Source organism: Dromaius novaehollandiae, chromosome 5 (genome assembly GCF_036370855.1).
Source record: "Dromaius novaehollandiae isolate bDroNov1 chromosome 5, bDroNov1.hap1, whole genome shotgun sequence".
NCBI lineage: Eukaryota > Metazoa > Chordata > Aves > Casuariiformes > Dromaiidae > Dromaius > Dromaius novaehollandiae.
This window is the reverse complement of record NC_088102.1, coordinates 29,581,015-29,598,337: the sequence shown is the minus strand read 5'-3', so window position 1 is coordinate 29,598,337 and position 17,323 is coordinate 29,581,015. Positions and strand designations below refer to the sequence as shown.

Genomic DNA, 17,323 nt, shown 5'->3' with positions numbered 1-17,323 from the left:
GAATGTTTCAGAACCTTACAATTTACCGCTAAGATACAGAACGCAAAATTGTCTGCCCAATTTGGCTTCAGACAAACAAATGCAACACCACACCGACAAAGGGAGTCGTATCCAACTATCATTTGCCTGTGTTCTTAATATTTCAGTACCCTGCGGAAGAAAGCAAGTTGGGCAACAGGCTGTTTTGACTTCATATCAAGTACACTTTCAGGTTTCTCTAGTCTGAAAAGCCAAGAACATCGTCTGAAGATACCACAAAGCTTCATCATGCTTAAAGCAAGGCTTTAAAAGCAAGGTGGGTTTTTTGTAGACCTTTGCCCTACTTTGGAAAAAAGGAAAAGTTTTGATATGGATTAAAAAAACACTGCTGAGACCTAAGAGTTCTGCACCTATTCCATATGTGATTTATGCTTTGAGGGAGGGAACCTTGGACAGGAGCTGGTTCGATTTGCTTTTTCTGCTGAAACAAGCTCTGAGCTTGAAGGGTTTTGTCCGAAGGCGGCTGCGGTGGCTGGCTGTGGGCAGTCCTCCCTAGCCGGGATGCTGCGCCGCCCGGTCTCACCCTCCGGCAAACGGTCTGTTGGGACTCAGCATCCGAATCGTCCGTCTCGACACTGGCTGACATGACTTCCTCAAACAGCAGTCTGTGACTTTTCCAGGAAAAGCTCAACCCTCGCAAGTGTGGCCCTTGCTACGTGAGTACTGCCTTGCTGCCGCAGAGGAAGCGGGGTCAGCTTCGGAGCGAGCAGCCTGCTGACGGCTCTGGGTTAGTAGCCTGGCAGCTCGAAAGCAAGCCTCCCGCAGCCCCCCGAGTCCTGTCTCAGCCCAAGGGCCAGCAGGCCTGAACTGCAGCCTGGCCGGTGGCTGCGCCTTCTGGCTAAGTCAAAACAATCTTTTTGATTCCCTGTCTTTGAGTGTGGTTTCTTTGGGGAAAATCTTGTTTGTCACCCTCAGCACCAGGAGGACAGGACCGGGCATTTCAAAGTGCTTGGTTTGTCCCCTGCAAGACTTGATGTTTCTTGCGCATGTTATGCAAGGCCGTCCTACCCAAAGTGTCACAGAACTATTTGGCAAGATCTACCATTGCCTTTCTTCACAGGCAGGGCCCCTCTTTCCATCTCAACTGACTGGAAAGCGTTTATCAATTTGTGTGTGTTTTATTTTAATTTCGTCTGCGCAGATCTGGAGTGTGCCTGCCTATAAATATCTACGTATAGGGTGCTTGGGGAACCACTGTTTTCTCCAGGGACTTGATCATGTTTTCAAGGCATATCTTGCCATGGAAACAGTCGGCTAATGAAGGATCTGAATTGGATTTCTCTGCATCAACATCTCAGTCATTCATTCAACCAGGTGGCAAATCCTCATTACAAAATAAAGGCCGTAATCCAAAATGAAGGTTACAATAAAAGCAGGACCCCAAAACAAAGGGTTCACAGTTGAATACAGACTAGCAGTCTGTGACATCTTTGCCAAATCAAAATGAATAGTGCAGTGGTACCTACCAAATACGATAACGAAATTTTCAAGTTTTATTACAAAAAGCTTTATAGTCAAATCTGAATGCGTTTCAGACTTAGCTATGAATTAAAATTGTATGTTAAAACAGAGACCCAAATGTGTGACTAGAATCTAATTCAGTAATTGCAACTGAAATCCAGACATCACAGCATGATTTTCAAAATGTTATTCAAAACAACTGAATATTTATTTTAAAGTGAGCTTAATCTTGTCCACATTTTGCAGAAAATCATTTGGATATGTATACTACTGCAATTTTCCATTACACCTTAATAATGAAATAAATGATATGTTGCATCTGTTGTTTTTTAAATTGTTCTCAAATGGCATCTTACTTGAATTTCATAAATCTAGCATAATATTCAAAAAAGGAAATTGGAAATTAAAGGCTATGATCCTACAAACACTCACATGAACATCACCATTAACTTTAATAAAATGCCAGCATGCTATCAGATGCTGCTATTCCAAGAATTAATAAAAGTTTTCTAATATTAAGAGTCCTTGCTGAACCAATACAAAACCATTTCAGCATTAGCTATAAAGAGTTATTCAGACTTTCAGGATATTAATGAAATTATCAAGAATATACACCACCCCATTTAAAAAAAAATAGGGTTTGGGGAAAAATCAGATGTTTCTTTGTTGTTGTACCACATTAAAATGCACAGACCCCAGGGATGGATGTAGAAAGATCTGTCATGGAACATCCCTTTATATTTGTGATCAGAACAAGAGACAAAGGGTGTTCCCCAAAAAATCCACCATGTGTTTGGCAGCCCTTTGTGAAGACTGAAGAAAGACTTTAGAAATCTGAGTTTGTCCTGGCAGAGCACACAGTTACTATCAGCTTCAGTAAACCTTGTAATAGTAAGTCTCACTGTATTTTATTACAGATGAATTAAGAATCTTAATCCAGTTTTCCGTACAGTCATTCCTGGATAGAAAAATCACTAATCATTTGGTACTGTTAGCTGGCAAGTGTTGTGTAGACAGGAGGACGTCAGTAAAGAAATAGTTTTCTTATCAATTTCCTTTGCTTTCGTTCGGTCTTCTCTCTCTTTTGTGTGAAAGGGTAGTGAGACAATTTCATTCCTTAGCCTCATTACTCTGTGGACATATTACTTTGTGTCTGATTCTCATTCAGCACAATTTGTACCTCTACCATGGTGCTGGCACGGTAAAAAGTATGCAAGGAGCATCGTGCCAGAAGGTGAGGAAAAAAAGCTAAAGAAGAGCTATCTAAGTGAAAATGTTTAAAAGTCAAAGAGAGGGCACAAGTTTGACTTCACAAAAGAAAACGCTGGTTTCTGTTGCAATGCTGGTTACACAATCACATAAGGTTTTATTTTTGAAAGCAAGTAAAAAATTATAGTGCATCAGCTCCTCAACTGGTGTAAATCAACATAGTTTTATTGACTTTGATGGAGCTATGTCGATTTATACCAGATGAGGATTTGGCCCACTGTATGGAGATATTTTTATTTCTCTTCTCACTCTATCAGTTAAGGAAAGGGTAATAATCAGCAAGCTGGAAGCAATTATGTGTGTGTGAGGAGGGGGTAGTTTCATAATAGCTAACTTGATATTATTTCCTGTAAAATGCATCAGGAGAATAGAGCCTGGAGCCTGCTGACCAGTTTGTTTTGTAAAGAAATATTTGTTCAAATCTGTTTATAATAATTTGTCAAACGATGGCAGACGCAGCTCAAGCACTTGACTTCATCTGACACCAGGGGCGGCAGCTCTGGTGCTGACCAGGGCAGTGAGTGGCATCTCATTAGGAAAGACCCAAGCAAAATTTGGCTTTCTTCTATATCCATGTAAATCTGCAGTAATTCTGCCCAAATCATAGAAATAGTCTTTATTTACAACAGTGTGTTTAAAAGCAAAATTTGGCTGAGTTTTCAACTAAGCATTTATAAGCTGTTTCTGGCAGCAAATAAGAAAGGGGGAGGGGGAGATTATTCATTGCAGATGCTTTGTAAGATTAACAGAGGCTTTCTGGTGACAATAAAGTCTACTAGCATAGTCACGTTCGGAAAATGCTTTTTAAAATGTGATTTGAGGGAGTTTTCTGTCATGTTTTAATACTTAGAGCATTTTTTGTGGCGGTAAAAAGTGCTAACCAAGACCTCAAGCGAAACAATCTGAGCTTTTCTCTTTACCCTGGCCAGGCAGATCAGTCCTGACCTGCGATATCGAGTGGGCTAAAGCAATTTAGAGAATCTAAGAATTCTAATAAATCATTTTGGATAAATGTATTTGGTAAAGTTCAGTTTTAATTATTGTAAAGCAGCCACACATTGACAAGGGAGCCAAAGAAACAGCTGAAGACATAAATATGACCATAGTAAACTGAAAGGTTTAACAAATTATTTTTAAGTTATAATGCAGATTATTTTAAAGTACCAATACTAACACCATTATCACCAAAGTCTTGCAGCAAGCGTTGTGATACAGCTTATTCACCTGTAATCTTATCTCTTAGGGATGCTTTAAACATATTTTTGTAATGTTTTCAACTTACAAATGTCATTAAAAGTACTGCACTCCCCATAAGAGCGGGTACAGTTGTAGTAGTCCGAAGGCACTTCCGTTGTTATAGCTTGTTTCCATACGGCTACTGCGTTCTGGACTGATCTACAGTTAAATTGATCCGAAAAGTGGTAGGTAGGTGAACCCTTAAGCACTAGCAGATAACTCCTACAAGACTGGAGAACACTTGGGCAAGAAATTTCCCTGGAAAGATTCAAAAATGCAGATCTTGTCCAAACTGCAGAGAGCTCCATGAAGCAACGCGGCTCTTTCCCGCGCAGGCCCTCTCGAGCGCGCTCTGCTATCTTTCCCTGGGAAAGGTCAGGTAGCCTATTAATCACAGTGTTGTCTTTGATTTGTGATATATGTATGCCCACTGCTTCCTGGATCCTTTTGAAGCACGGAACAATAAGCAGCTTTCCAAGGAAAGAGTGTTTTGCTTGTTTTGGGTTTCTTTTTTTTTTCAGTCGCTCAAATACAATCTCTTTAAAACCAACATAACATGAGGCACTATTTCAACTAGGATAAATGACAGTGTTCTGACATTATATTTAAATCCATTTTCTCATAGTGAATATATAACTTGCAGTATAAGCTGCTAGTTTGGTATTTTGTATCTTTTGCACCTTTTACAAGTTTCTTTAATCACTTTTCCAACTATTCATGGAAATTCATGGGTTGCTTTTTCCCAGTATGTTTCACACTTATATGCTCTTCTGTACTGGAAAAGGCATCTGCAGGTTCATTAGCATCCTTTCTAGTGACAACATAGAATCAAAAAGCAAATGCAGTATTGTAACCAATACTACCTCCTGACTGATTGAATTTCTACCATTGTATGCATTGTATTGAAAAAATATTCTATATTTTTATAAATACATGTACCCAGATCCTTTTTGCTATTTAATATATTGCATAAAACATAACAGCTTACAAACAGCATTCCTAGAATCAATACCACGAAATCAGTTCAGCCTAAGAATAATTTTTAAAGGATGAGAAAACTTTGAGCATGACACATCAGTGAAATGAGGGTAGGCTCTTTTCATTACTTTTCTGCTTAGGTTTCAAATCTTCACAGAAAAAAGAAATGATAAAAAGATCATTTTCAAATCTGCTGTATACCGTGAAGATGATGTCCCAGCTAACTGTGATGTGAACAGAGATTATGACTGAAGTCAGGAATACACAGAAGATTAAATCCTAAACCATAACCCTGTTTTCACAGAAACATATTAAGGAAACAAAATAGAATGACATACCTATACCAAAGCATTTCTAAATAAGGCATCTGTCAGATTTTTCCATGAGGTGTAGGCAGTTCAAGATTTGCTTTGACAGAATTTGATATTGTTGCATTCTTGTTTTGCTCAACCTTCAGGGTAAAACTGGCTCAAAATCTGAAGATGAATTTCAGGGACAAGCTGAGCAGTAGCTAGAAAAAAGAATATAGTAATTATGACTTCCTAAGTGTCATTTTATATTTAACTTGAGGAAACACGGGGTGAGATCGTCATTAAACTAAGCAAAGCTTCAGTGTATGAATGAATTGGAGTTTGGTGTCAAACTACATCAGATATTGCATCAATATCTGATCCTGTATGTATTGCCAGATTTAGTGCTCAGCGCAGTAGGGCTCCAAGGCATAAGCACAGTTCCTCATAGGGAACATCTGTGGGATGCAATTCACCGTTGGTTGGTCTTGATTAAGGACCAAGACAATCCCATCCCCGAGCAGAAGTGAACTCTGCCAGGAGATCTCTGAAAGGAAGCTCGCGGAGGCCTGCCAGGCCTGGCGCTGATCACTCTCAGTTCTCATCCCTCGCTCCCACCGAGGTGTGGGGGCCAGGGACCAGGCACCCGCTTTGCCCCAGCTGTACCTGTTGGCAGATGACCCCTGGCCAGGTAGGACTAAGGTAAAAACTGGCAAACTGCAACAAGTTCCCTCCAACTGATCTAGCCTGATCTGAGAGGAAATATTAATCATGGCTCTACTGTCAGAAATGAAGCTCAGCTCTTCTGAGGTATATATTTAAGGTCCTGGAAGCTTGCCTCCTAAGGTTACTATTTTTTTAACTCCACATGCAGTTCATCAGTTTACCAGTTGGAAATAAATCTTTGGAAGCAAGAGGCATCCACCTCTTTTTAATTATCACTTTCCCATCATTTTTATGAATACTGGAAAAAAGAGGGCTGGAAGGGATCTCTGAAAGTCATCTAACCCACCTTCTATCTTAAGGCAGGCTAAAACAGTAAAGATCAAATTGCTGGAACATCTTCACTCACACTATCTATTTCTAGTGTGCAGCCTGCATCTGACTGCTACGAGGTTTTACGAAAAGAATTAGTGTAGTACTTACAGCTCCTCAGGGAAGAAATACAAACAAGAATGGAAGCAATAGAATGACTTTTAAAATGCTGTTACTCAGCTTGGCCTCTGATTTAGTATCAGTTTAGTAGAACTGTTAATTAAAAAACTTAATTTGATTACTCTGGTTAGTCCTGAAATTTAAGCAGCTAGATGTCAAGGCCCACAGAGCCCAAGACCAGACACAGTCTAATTACCAGATTGGAATTTTTTAATTACTACAGATAAGAGTATTGGGGGAAAACTGTCATGATTCAGAGTTCAGAAACCACATCCTCCCTGTTTTCTAGCCATCCCACTCAGCCTCTGAGAGGGAGTGTTGAGTTCAGAGCGCAGCGAGTGGAGGCAGATAACCACATCCCCAATCTGCTGTCATCCCCAGACAGCAGAATTTCCGATGGGCCTCTGTTTAACAAAGGGAAGTGATGAAAACAAAGAGGATGTAGTAACCTCACTTGTTAGCAGGTGCCTTCACGATAATTACTCATAGTTGTCCTGAGCTTACAGGCAAAATTTCCATTGGCTTTTTGGCAAACTTTTGCCATGTCTTCACTTAGAAAATTTAAGATGGATCAGCTAAAGGCATGAAGACAATGTGAACAATTTAAGGCATCTTAAACCCTACGTAGATGCCTTCACTTGGGAGCAAAGTGTCTATGGAGCTCTGACAGACATCCCCTGTTGAACGTCAGCTTTGTTGAAAATGGTTTAAATGGAAACTTCCACCTGGGGGTTGAATGCATTTTAAGGACTCCGTTGGACCAAGCAATCTTTAGCACAGTACCTCCCTCAGCGGCTGCTGTGGCCCTGTCCCCACTCTGCCTGTCCCAAGAGCAGGGAATGCGGAGCAGATGCTGGCGAGAGCAGTTTCACCTTGGATCCTGGCCTGGGGACTGCGCTGGCTGCAGCAGCAAGCCTCTGCTTTCGCCACCACTGCCGCAGAGACAATGACCTCTGGCAGTACAATGCAGGAGAGGACAGGAAGGTAACATTTAACTGTCATTGCTAAATCTGACAGAGTCCAACCCTGATGTCTCACACTCAGTTGATTTGCTAAAATCTTCTGCAGTGTCCTCATACAGACAACTTCTTCACACACATAATAATTTGACCACAGTGAAAGTTTTGCTCAAAGCAAAGCATAAGAGAGTGCAGATGCGGTGCAGGCGGAAAGCATAAAAGGTTTAACAGCTCTTTTATAGCTTTGATCTGGGGCTGCCCTGGGTAATTTTCTGGGTTACAGTAAACCCATTCCCCCGGCCAGCAGCAATGCCTACAGCAAAATGAACAGAGGCCCTGTCTCCTCCCACTCACAACACACCACCCCTTGTGTCTGGGCGTATCTGCCAAGTTTTGTGCATCTCTCTGTCTGGCACCTATGCAAATTAAGCAATCTATATGTAATTTATATGTGGCCATAAGTACTACTTCTGAAAACCCTGGCTTTAGGGGTGGTTAAAAGTGTTAGGCTGAGCTGATGCTTCCCACAAAGGGTTCCTTCAAGTAGCAGGCAAGCATGTAAAAGCATCAGGGAGATGGCCACAAGGTCTTCTTGCTAGCCAACCTCAGACGAGACCTGTGTTTTTGTGAGACGTGCAGGTAAGAGGTGAAGACCAATAAACATAAGGGAGTGAAAAGAAAAATGTGGAAACTGAACAGGAAGAAACTTAAAAGAGGGCTGTTACAAGTGGAAGGAGAACTAATAGCGACCATCCCATGTTGTTTCCACATTGGGTTCTGCCCGTCTCTGAAAGCCCTCTGTTAGCAAAGTACTTCTCCTGTCCACCAGCTCCTTTTCCTTCCCTTCTCCCTAATCTGCCTCTTCCTCTGCGTTGCATTCCCTGTGCTTTGAAGCTGCCCTGGAAGTAGAGAGCACCCCGAAAAGGAAGAGGAGGCTGTCTGCCAGCTGTGCATCACCCCAACTCCTGGTGACAGAAACAGAAACCACAGCCTATAGTAGCTCACTTGCCCGGAGCAGTCTTTCTTAATTCTTTCAGAACAAGTCTTGCTGCTCCTGCTTTTCTTTCTCACCTTCCTGCTCTCCCATCTCACATGGAGGCGGGCTGGGAACCAGCTGCACAGAGGGAGCTGCCCCGCACATATCCAGGGGAACCAGTTTGGGCAGGAAGCAGTTCCAGAGTCTGTTGACCTCTGTACTCCAGCTCCTGCACTGAGGTGAGGCGTGTGGGACAGCCTGCGTGGGTTTCCCAAAGCGTTGTAGGAAGACTAAAGGGGAGAACATGGTTGGGAGAGGTGGGATGGTTCTGCCAGGCAGAGGAGAGAAAACTGGCTGGGTCATGCAGGAAACAAAGTGGGAGGCTGATCTGCGGGGAGAGGACCTGACTTGGCAAACCCCGAGGCCACAGCAGCACGGGGTTGGGCTCTTCAGGGCTGAAAGAAGATAGAAAGGGAAAGGCCACGGTGCCAGAACTGAGCAGGGCTCATCCGTAGGCTCAGCTCATCATTGGGGTTGTAGGCTTTTCCTCTTCTCTATAAAGTCCCATGTTGTACGTTGCTGCTTTCCCCACCAGACAAACATCGGTGTTTACTTCTCTGGGAGTGCCAAGAAGTTTGCTCCGGGTTCCTCATGTGCTGTGATCACAGTGGTGAGATGACCCTCATGGGCTGGGAATACCTGCTTTAGAGCCTAGACAGCTCTGCCAGTTAATCTAGGTTGTAAGCATGGATAGCATCCACACATGCAAGATGCAGGTCTGCACTCCTCTATGCCAGGACTCATTGCTATGACCCTAAGGCCTGCCCAGGGAGGATTATTTTCTGACCAGCTGTGTGTCTTTTCCACTTCCTTCATGCCCTTGTAGCCACTTACAGGAAGGACAAAGGAAAAATCCAAAGTCTGAATACTGTAAGGCAGTGGTTTCTACAGAACAGTGAAAAACAGTCTGTGCTCCTGCAAGGCCAGTAGCTTACCGGTTGAATGGTCTGCTTACAAGTCTCAGGAAAATACTCCTTTCTAGTTACTAAATAAAAACGTGTCCCTGTTATTTGTGTGAGCTGAACCATATGTACGGTTATGATGAAATGTGGGTGCTGCAACTAACTTCTGTTAATTCAGAGCATGAATATCAACTCAAACTGATGAGTGATAAGAAGAAAAAAATAGCAAAACATGTAAAAACATCCTTCTGTTACCAGAGAGTGTTCAGGGTAGCATCAACTGCTCTAAATATACAGTCTGAGCAAAATAGTTGCCCCTCCCCCATATCCCCCCCAAAACAGCAGCAAAAGACAAAGAGCAAGAAAGGCAGACCACAGTAGCTCAGACAAAAAGGAGTGCAGTGTTGGATTGTGTCATATATGTACTGTAAAAGAGGATCAATTTCAAAAGGATTAGAAAATTTCACAGAAGCCACCCTGCCATCTATGTAAGCAAAAATTAATTTAATTCTTGTGCAATGCTTATTTGTGCTGTTCCTGCATGCAAAGCCCTCTCAGAACTAAACAGCCAGTCATTTTAGGATTCCTCTTACCTACAAGAAAGCCTGAGAAGCATGGGAGGGAAGAAAATAGTAGCCCTAAAAGCTGCCCTTGGCCTCTTAGACCTTAGCTTGTAGACGAGACCTTTGGGATAAATACTAGCTAGGACAAATTTGGCTATTCTGCAAGTTGAAGTATTTTTCATTAGAGCAAACAAAATAATGCAGATATGGAGGAACTTCAAAGGTAGCTTAAAGCTATTTTTGTACTTTCTACCTCAGCCCACACCTTTGGCTGTAGCTTCAGGATCTGAAATCTGTGCACAAATAGGTTTAAGGATTTATCTTTAGAAGTCCCAACACCCTGAGTTAATAAGAACTGAAAGAAATTCACTGAAGTCTTACACACATGGAGTTTCACCAACAGGCATCTGAGCCAGCACACTCCCCGTTACTTTTATCTAACCATTTCCTTTCTCAGCACCTTTGGATAGGTCGTGGCAGCTACTGTAAGGTGATCGCTCTTGTACTGCACAGGCCTTGGCGTTCCACAGAGGTGCTGGCGCGCAGGTGCCTGCCAAGGACGGATGAGCGGCATGTGGAAACCTCTGGGCTGGTGCCAGACTTCTGCTGGCACTTGAGCCAACAGATCTCCAGTTCCTGTGCCTGCCTCCACGGCACCTGTTCCCTGGAACCAGTGGAGCACGCCTTGCTCTGGAGCCACACCAGCGTCCGAGCGGAGGCATGGAGGAGCACACAAGCTAGAAAGCTCTGCCGGGCCCGTGTTCAGGCTCCTTTCCAAAGCTGGCACTCATCAGGAAGCAATAAGCAAGAGCCCAAGGAGTGGAGGATAGGAAACAGCGCTGCGGAGAGGCAGGACACAGCAGAGCTGGCAGGGACTGAGGATGGGCCAAAGAGGCAGGATCAAGCTGGTGGGCAAGAAAAGCCAAGGGGATAACAGCAGTCAGGCTAGCGAGGCAGCAGCAGGCGGTGGCCCACAAGCAGGAACTGGAGGACTGTACTCCGAGCCTATCTGAACAAAAAAGGAAATACATCTGAAAGGTAGGTCTCTGGCTATATGGTACAAATGTGCATGTGCAACTAATGCGGCATAGGTAGCACTATCTGAAAGCTGGAATAACACCGACACAGCTAAATGTCAGTAGTAGCCTAAAGAGAGAACTTCACTTTGAAAAATGCATAGCTGTGAAATCCATACACAAAACTAATGTCTGCTCCTATTAGTACCAAAACAGCAGTTTGACCTAAATAGCAATTTCTGTTTGGCTTTGGAAAACAGACAGCAATAAAGTCCAAAATATGAGTCATTAAAAAATAAAAAAAGCCCAACGACATGTACTGTACTCCACAATCAGCCCCTTCCTGAAAGAGGGCCAAAAGCTGTACATATTTTGGAGTCTTCTCTTCCATAGCAAATCTCAGTGCCGCTTCAGTATTTTTGGCTGACACCTTTATGACACTGAAATAGAATCAGTCTACAAAATGCAGATTTTAACTAGGCAGTGGAGCTCCTTACTAATTCCAGTAAGTACGTAAGAATTACAGACTCAGGCTATTGCGACACCACATGTTGTACTTACATATACAGTATTTTTGATTATAAAATCCTTGAATTCCTGCTATGACCTAGTCATTGCCTGGCTCTATTTGGGATTTCTGATGATGACCTTCTAGTTGCTGGGTTTGTGCCCTGGCAGGATCAGAGCTCTAACAATGACCTACTTACTAGTCATTGATCTGGTCTTTCTAAATGTCCGAGCAGAAGAGGATTCGTGAGAAGTTCTGAGGCACTACTAAAAGGTTACTACCAGTGCAGACTTCTGAAAGAGATGCCTCTGCTACATATACATAGCACAGCATGCTAGCAAGTTGAGGTAATCTTTTTCCTAGGCTGTGGTAATTCATAACTGAAATATACTTACTGTTCAAAATGCTTTCAAAATTCCCCAGAAAATTTATGAGCCTGTACAGACTGTCTACTCACACAGCTTAAGTAGGATTGAAATAAAATATACAGACATCCATTAGCTCCAGTATAGAATACTGCTCCTCAACATCTAGCCCTATTTATTGGGCAAACAGTTGTGCAACATCGTGCTTAGTTTTATTTTACTTTCTAGCCACTAAGCCTCATGTTTTGTTAGTTTTCCATTTAACTTACTGCAAAAATTGTTAATTTTTCCTTTATTTGTCTGTCTGCTCAGGCACTTGGAAGTAAAGCTGGCAGCTCCACCCAAATTACTCTCTTCATTTCACCAATGTCTTTGCTGCTTTTACCTATGGCATCAGTTTGGTGTCTGTATTAGTGTCTTAAACATTTTGCCAGGAACCTGCCAGTGATGTTCCTCTCCCCTCCTCCCTCCATTGTGTACTATTCGTCTTCTTAATGACATTTTAAAAATAGAAACTATTCCTTTTAACAGCTATGTATGCATATTTCCATCCTTGCAATTATAAGCTCAAGTTATCTATCGACCACAAAAAGTGCACTCACCAATAATACAGCAGGCCATGTGTGTGTAATTACCTCATTTACACATCACAATAACAACATGTAATTCAATGTCCCATCTGTAAGATAGGAAATTATATTTTATTTCTTCTACCTCTGTCTGTGTGCATAGCGCACACTCTTGAGGATAAGCAGAGTCTCATTTTGTATATGGCTATACATACACAATACACACTCTGCAAACAATCAGAGCCTGATCTCAGTTGGGGCCTCTAGCAACCCTAGTGAAAATACTCAGCTTCAAATTTTTGCATGAAATCTCTTGCCGACTTTCCCCTTTCCTGCTATTTCTAGCCCAGGCTGACAGTTTTGGTTGGCTGCCTTCCACGCTCCCACAAACCTGGGAAAAACAGTTAAGCAGAAATGCTACAGGAGAGAGGCAGAGCCTTCCCTCTCCCCTACTTGCCCTCAGGGCCTTTGGTGGGTTTTGGAGCAGGTAATGGAAGAGGGAGCCTCCAGAACCAATTTCATTCAAAAAACAAAAAAAGGGAGATCAGGAAGATGCCAGAGCTTAGGACTCTGTTGCACCCTGTGATGACAAAAAAAAAGTGTGTTCCTCTCTTCTTTCAGTCTCAAAAAGAGAAAGGAGAGGGATCTTGTCAGAAGAATGAATCTGAAAATCCTTCAGAGATAGGGCCAAGAGGTAAAAGAACCACCACAGGTGCAGGAGGGGAAGGGATGTAGTGCAGGTCATGCAGCAGGAATGGGGGGGTGGGGGGGGGCCCTGCAAAATGCTTAGTTGAAAAAAACCTTTCAACTAATATACAACTCCTGGGTTTGAGTTTTTAAGATCTGTTTATTTTTATTTTGGGGATTGGCATCCCTGAAGGAGATAAATGGGGAAAGAGTTCCACATGCATTAACGTAGGGTTCTGCTACGGGATGCTCCTGACACAGTCAGCTCTAACCCTTTGGAATACTGCTCAATCATTCCTGCCAGGAAAGACTCAGCCCGGGGGGGGGGGGGGGGGGGCGTGTCACACAAATATTTCATTTTTTTAAATGCTGCAAGCTGCACTGAGTTGAAGGAATTAAAAAATTGTTTAAGCATCATGCTTAAAAACAAAAAACCCTCTTCCTTATCCCAAAACACTGTGCCACATTGATCTGTTCTCAAATGAGTAGAAGTATAGACATTCCCAGGAAGAGCATTTAACATGCATTTATTGGCCAGACAGCATTGCTTCCTTCTCCACTTATTTCTACAAATACATGCCCCTCTACTGCATAGGGTTTGTGACAGCCCAAGGGCAACTTTTGAGAGGCCATTTGTTAAAACCCTGGCAATGAGCAGTGGCATTGTCTATGCTGAGCTCCGGCTTCACCACGGAGGGGGAGCCGTAGCCTGCCTCTGTGCAACCGGGGCTGTCGTTCTTGCACCGATGAGACAGACGTGAGTCTGCCCATTACTTTGGGGGCCTGAACAGGAATTCCTGGAGAGCGCAAAGCAGCCCTTTAAAAATGTTTCCATCGTTATTTCAGTCAGCATTGACCCTTTAAAGTTCCTCAGCTAAAGTTACTAGCTACATTCACTATTATTGTTGTTTTCCAGTAACAGATGATACGTAGGCAAAAGCCACACTCGGACTGAGCTTCTGTTTGCCTCCTCCAGCACCACAGGCCTGGCCTGCCACTAAGAGTGGGGAGAAAGAAAACAGCTGAAAAGAAACAAGAGACAGAAGAAACCTAAGAAAGGCAAAAGGAGAGAAGAACATAGATGATGAGGAATGAAGGGGCTGCATTTGGGTTTTTTCAAGCTTGCGCCACTGTTGAGCCTTCCTGAGCATAGATCATTAGCTCTTTCTGATACTGTTCATGGGGAAGAAGCACACACAAAAAGTGACTCACTTTGACAGCCAGGCTGCCCACATCAGGCATTTGATGTTTTTCTAAAAAGACCTTATCTCAAATGATATTTGCAATGTTTTCTGTGTGCAAAGTTAATCTATCATTTTAACAGCTTGGCAGTTCTTGCTCTATCCTAGTGGATCCAAAGAGTCTTCCTTGATTTACTGCAGTAGTTCTTGATGGGTTTAAATTTCAGATAGTTGCATTCTGCAAAAGCCAGAGTACTTCACAGAAAGTTATGCTGCTAGGGAAGGGCAGAGTTGTTTTCACACATGCCAGAAACTCCTGGTGATTACAACGCGCACTACAGATACACAACTCCCTCTGATTTAATTCAGGCCTACAGATGTGAAGTTTCATGATTTACGAGTTATTCATGACCACAGAGTTTTGGTGTCATGGCTGGGGTTAGCTGCTCTGTCAGGTCACACACAGAGCTGTCTGTCACAGGAGGATGTAGCACACTGGCTGCAGAGCCTACAAGCTGTTTAGGGCAGCAAGCAGCTAATGGGCTGGCAGCTTGCAACGGCCACAGTGCCATCTGTGGTAGCTGTAACACAACTGCCCGGTACACAAAAACAAAAATCTGGATACCAACCGGGTTTTGTTTCTCTGCCTTCCCCTCCTCCCCAACCCAGTGGCCATCTAACTGCAAGGAGATTGTAAAAGCTGGGGGCATTAGGAAAGAATTATTTGAGTATTTTTAACACTGAAGTGCCATTTATCTAGGCTTCCTTTCAATCCTGTCTTGTAAGGAAAGGGCTAGAAAGTTACCTTTAGAGAAGCACTGATATTTTACTTTGCCTTTCAGGTTTCTTAAATTAGGTCAGTTTTACAAAGAACCACTTTGCTGTTTAGCGGTTTTTAATGTGACAATCTCAAAGCAACTGATAATCAATTAATTCACAACCTTGATTTTGGATTTGTTATTCCCATTTTCAGTATAGACACTGAGGCGGAGAAGAGTTCGATAGCCTGCCAGACTCCACACAATACAGCAGTCGCAGAACTGAGAACAAGGAGTCAGCATGCTGTATATACCCTTGGCAGCTTCCTAGAGCCAAACAAGCAAAACCTGAGCCGATGCAATGCACGCATCCCCAGGAGAGTTTTAGTGGACATCCTAGGCCTTTTAAGCTTACATAGCAAGGACACACTTGCCCACTTACCACACAGGGTTTTGCAAGCCTTCTTGCATTTTACCTTCTCTGTTATCCTATGTGTAAAAATCTATAATGGGACTAGACAGAGACAGACAACAAAAATTAAAGTTGGAGAAGGGACAAATTCAATTAACTCCTCCTTTCACACAGTAATTGTTTCTAATTCTTCAGTATACAAATTAAGCAACTCCTACATCCTTAAGAAATGCTCAAGCACTATAAAGCCAATTTAAGAAGAGATGCATAAAAGGACAGAAAAATTCTATTTCTGACCATCAGTTTTAACAAAAAACATACATAATTACCACCACCCTTCCTCTATAAACTCTTAGGTGTGGGGGTTTAAATGAAGGACCTATTAAGGGCAGGAGAGGAACACAGAAGTTTCAGCAGCTTGAATTTGCCTCCAACTTTCTCCCGATGTCTAAAAAAGACAGGGGGAGCTTCCCTGTTGTACCCTCTGCTGCATATGAGCTCCAGATGCACGCATACTGTTTCCAGAGTCAGAGGATACAGATGTCATTAAATATGCTGGTGATCTGCTCCAGTCTATTGAAATTTTTTTATTTGAGATCAACACTAAAAAGGTATTTGAAGACTCAGCATGAAGAGGGGAAACAACAGCAATGAAAGCTGTAGCTCCCTTATTACCAAAGCAAGGTTCAGGTCACAGATTATACTCAGTAATGTGAAACAGAAGTCCTGACAATGGATTAAGGAGAAATCTTGCAGAACCTCTGAAGAAACTAAGCAAAGTTCCAGTTTGGTGTTTTCTTCTCACATGATATTTGGCTTATGAAGTAGCTTTTTAAGTACCAGCCAGTGTTCCTTTAATAGGATCCCATCTATACATTCAAATTCAGTCATGGCTTCCACTGCACTGTACTGATTGCTATAGTGCTCATTTCCTCATTCTGAATTGCACATGCATTTCTTTTCTCATTTCTTATTCCCTCCTTGTCAGATCTATCAGCCTTGTATTACCTTGTATTACTCTGTTGCTTAACCTCTTCTAGGTTCCCTTTCCAGTGCACTTGCTTCATTGAGAACTAAGTAACCAAAGGCTCAGTTATTCTACTTGAATAAAATAAACATTTTAAGCAGAAGTTTCCATCTCTGTTATTTTTAAATGCATGAAGAATAGATTCAACACAGTACTTGGGCAGTGGTTCAACATCACTCAGGTTAAAACTTCCTCCTCTACTCCAAACAAGTACCATTTACCAATTATGTTAGTGAGTGCCTAATAGCCAATGCTCTTTTTTGCCTACAGTATATCTTACAAATTTCACTGACCTGAAAATCATTTGAAGACTGAAATCCAATTTCAAGTTTTCCCATTTGCACAGGACATCAGTTGTGCAGCAAACTTTTAGACACTAGCATTGCTTCTAAATTGAGAATGCACTTAGTCCAAAACTCCTGAAGTTAATGTTTTTGCACTTGATTGTCAATGTTTTCTAAAAGCTGAAACATTCTTGAGCTGACTAAAAGCTTTATATCCTTAGAATATAAAATCTAAATATAAATGTGGTGGGCGTATGTGGATCTTTTTGCTCTGAGGAGGCTCTGTTACGAATTTCCAATGTTTTACACTGCCACCAAGCCAGCATTAAGCCGTGACACCTGTTCAGAATTTTCAGCTTCTTAACCCCTTATTATACTTCCTATAATCCTCATCAAAAGTTCAGGAAGTGGAAGAGAATTTTGTCATCCTGGACTCGCAGTATTAATTCTGAATGACTCTTAGGTGTCTGTAAGTATTTTACATTACCAGCCACCTTAAGGACGACTAACTAAACAGAAGAACTCATTTTTCTGTTAACTAAAACTGGCAGATTCTCTTGTTATCAAGCAAGCTATGAAAACCCCCCTAGAAATTCCACAGGAGGAACAGTAAAGATAATATGGCAAA

At 42.3% G+C, this 17,323-nt stretch overlaps 1 long non-coding RNA gene across 3 annotated transcripts; it reads left to right on the top strand.

The window, feature by feature from the left end:
• Positions 1 to 8,529: 8,529 nt before the first annotated feature.
• On the top strand, positions 8,530 to 16,514 carry LOC112980318 (uncharacterized). Of its 3 annotated transcripts, none has more exons than XR_003258410.2 (3): positions 8,530 to 8,602; positions 10,346 to 10,926; positions 13,950 to 16,514. It is a non-coding gene; the product is annotated as an uncharacterized LOC112980318 (long non-coding RNA). The 3 variants fall into 3 exon arrangements; XR_010389368.1 differs by having other exon boundaries at positions 8,542 to 8,602; positions 10,402 to 10,926; XR_010389367.1 differs by lacking the exon at positions 8,530 to 8,602 and having other exon boundaries at positions 9,700 to 10,926.
• The last annotated feature ends 809 nt before the right edge of the window (positions 16,515 to 17,323 follow it).